Source organism: Myotis davidii, unplaced genomic scaffold (assembly GCF_000327345.1).
Source record: "Myotis davidii unplaced genomic scaffold, ASM32734v1 scaffold332, whole genome shotgun sequence".
Classification (NCBI taxonomy): Eukaryota; Metazoa; Chordata; class Mammalia; order Chiroptera; family Vespertilionidae; genus Myotis; species Myotis davidii.
Genome location: NW_006285779.1, coordinates 2964812 through 2968024, shown reverse-complemented (window position 1 = coordinate 2968024; position 3213 = coordinate 2964812). Strand labels below are relative to the sequence as shown.

At 45.1% G+C, this 3213-nt stretch overlaps 1 protein-coding gene across 3 annotated transcripts in view; it reads left to right on the top strand.

Moving 5' to 3' along the window:
* The window catches only part of NOLC1 (nucleolar and coiled-body phosphoprotein 1), an 11873-nt gene that overhangs the window by 576 nt on the left and 8084 nt on the right, over nt 1-3213 (top strand). The gene's annotated exons all lie outside the window — the stretch shown is intronic.

Genomic DNA, 3213 nt, shown 5'->3' with positions numbered 1-3213 from the left:
GTGACGACCTTAACTCTCAATCGAATTTACTGGGGAGTCAAAGATACGTAAAATGCTTTAGAAAGGTGGGATTTTCCGTAGTAAAGAAAATGAACGAGAGTAGAGGCAGGATTCTGCTGTTAGTTATGCTGAAGTAGCAGTGAGCATCATAGTTCTACCATGCGGGCATAAAATGAGCTTGGATCTTTGACTTGTGGAGTCAAATAGAGGGTTGGGACCAGGCTTTGTCATTCATTTAAAGATGTATAACTGGGGCAGCTTAATCTGAGTGTTCCTATTTCTATGGGGAAGTCATACATTTTATAGGATTTTTGTGAGTTTTAGTAATACATACAAAGTGGCAATCCCATCCAGTGCTTGGTGCTCATCCGTGAGTGAGAGCTGTTATCATTGGGTTAGTAACTTAGGATGTTCGGAAGACATGTGAAAGGAAGATGACTAGGAACGTGAAAGGTTTGGAATCTGCATCTCAAGAAAAGCAGACATGATTGCATGGGCAAACACCTTGAGGGAAGGTAGAATCTTTGGGAGTCTAGGTCTTTTTTCTTTCTTCTTTTTTTTTTTTTTTTTAACTTGATTTCAGAGAGGAAGGGAGAGGGAGAGAAACATCAATGATGAGGATCATTAATTGGCTGCCTCCTGCACGCCCCCTACTGGAGATCGAACCCAGGACCCTTCCATCCCCAGGCTGATGCTCTATCCACTGAGCCTGGGCTCAGAACCAGGATTTTTTTTGTTATGGGTTATGCATATATGCATGTAAGTTCTTTGGTTGATCTCTTCCCACCCACTCACTCTCGCCCCACCTTCCCTCTGAGATTCTGCAGTCTGTTCTATGCTTCTGTGTCTCTGGATCTATTTTTTTTTTCCCATTAGATTCCACATATGAGTGAGATCGTGTGATACTTGTCTTTCTCTGACTGGCTTATTTTGCTTAGCAAAATCTTTGTGGAGGGCTTAGTAAGGGCCAGATGCTTTTTCCAGATTCTAAACACTTTATATGCTTTATCTCTCTTATCTCAACAATTTAAGATGTGTAATATTACCTTAGCGTTTTATAGATAGAGAATAAACTTGCTTAATTGGACCTGCTTTTTTTCTTTTTTAAAATATATTTTATTGATTTTTTTTTACAGAGAGTTTTATAGAGAGTTAGAAACATCGATAAGAGAGAAACATCGATCAGCTGCCTCCTGCACACTCCCTACTGGGGATGTGCCCGCAACCAAGGTACATGCCCTTGACTGGAATCGAACCTGGGACCCTTGAGTCCACAGGCCGACGCTCTATCCAGTGAGACAAACCAGTTAGGGCTGGACCTGCTTTCTGATTTAGCTAAACTTTTTCTAGCCCAGTGAAGCACCCCAACTTCACTTTCAGGTAATTGTCAGCAACACAGCAGTAAATATCAACAGGAAGCGGATTATTATTATAGATCATGCAGGGAGAACAAAGGGTAAAATATTTAACTGCAGCAGTGAGAAAACTTGAAGTCATTTTTAAGGTCCACCATTTCTTCTTTTCAGTTGGGTCAAGTATCTAAACTTTCTAAATCTCCGTTTTCTGGCTAATGAAAAAAAAATAGGATTCAACCCAGTCTCCTATCTACCTACTCCAGGACTTCTGTGAGGATCAAATGAGACGAGGCACGGGAAAACGCTTCACAGACATTTGGTTACAGTGTATAATGTTTGCACCTCACTGTAAAGCAAGTCGTGTTCCTGGGCTGAAGAAACTGCAAGGAGGCTAGTCGCTAGGGAGAGGAAGCCGGGTGTTGCTACTTAATGTCAATACCCTGACAGACATTTAGCATGTTTGCATATAAAAGCATAATATGCAAATCGACCAAATGGCCGAATAGCAGAACGACCACACTATGACACGCACTGCCGCCAGGCCAGCCAAGGCTGGTGCGATGCGATTGGTCGGGGGGCCTCGCCATTGCCCCATGATGGCTCTGCAGAGGGAGGCCAGGCCACTGGCCGGTGGGCAGTCAATCCCAACCAGGGCCTGGGCCAGGGAGGAGACTGCAATTGGGGTACGTGCCCTTGATTGAAATCGAACCTGGGGTGACACTTTGGTCCGCAGGCTGATGCTCTATCCACTGAGACAAATCAGCTAGGGTAGGAATGCACATTTTATAAAGGCTTTGATAAACAGGATTGACAGGTGATAGATGGTGTCAGAAACTATAGGAATAGCCCAAGTTTTTGTTAAGTATTGATTGGGAATTACATAAGTAAAATGTTTTCCCTTTTTTGTTGTTAATCCTCACGAGGATATTTTTCTATTGATTTCCAGAGGGGGGGGGGGGGGGGCTCCACGAAACCGGGGAACCGGGGGTGTGTGGCAGTGGACACGGGCAGTGCCAGGCCAAGGCAGGTGCTGGTGGGGTCCATGGTTGCCTCATGCATGCACCCTGACCAGGGCTGAGGATTGAGCCTGCAACCAAGGTACATGCCCATGACTGGGCCTTTCAGTCCCCAGGTTGACATTCTATCCACTTAACTAAACCAGCTAGGGCTATTTTTCTTCTAATTTGTGCAAGTAAGAGAAGTTATGAAAGCTATAACTTTTAAAATCCTCATCTGAGGACATGCTTAGAGAGAGAGAGAGAGAGAATCGTTGAACGGCTGTCTTCCATGTGTGCACTCCCAGCTGAAGATCAAACTGGCAACCCTTTGGTGCACAGGACGATGCTCAACCAACTGAGCCACTGCCACTGGGCTGAAGCTGTAATATATGAAATATAGTAATCCTGTATAATAAAAGGCTAATATGCAAATCGACTGAATGACAAAACAACCCGGATACCCAATGCAGGAGCTGCCCCCTGGTGGTCAGTGCGCTCCCACAGCGGGAGCGTCACCCAGCCAGAAGCTGGGCTCACTGCTGGTGAGCAGCAGTGGTGGGCCAGAGGGCGCAGGCCAGGCTGAGGGACCCCCCCCACACACACACCCAAGTGCACTAATTTAGTTCACTGGGCAACTAGTAGGTAATAAAACAGGTCACTTTTAAGAAAAATGTTTTTTTATTTTTTAATATATTTTATTGATTTGATTTTTACAGAGAGAAAGGGAGAGGGATAGATAGTTAGAAACATCGATGAGAGAGAAACATGGATCAGCTGCCTCCTGCACACTCCCCACTGGGGATGTGCCCGCAACCCAGGTACATGCCCTTGACCGGAATCGAACCTGGGACCCTTGAGTC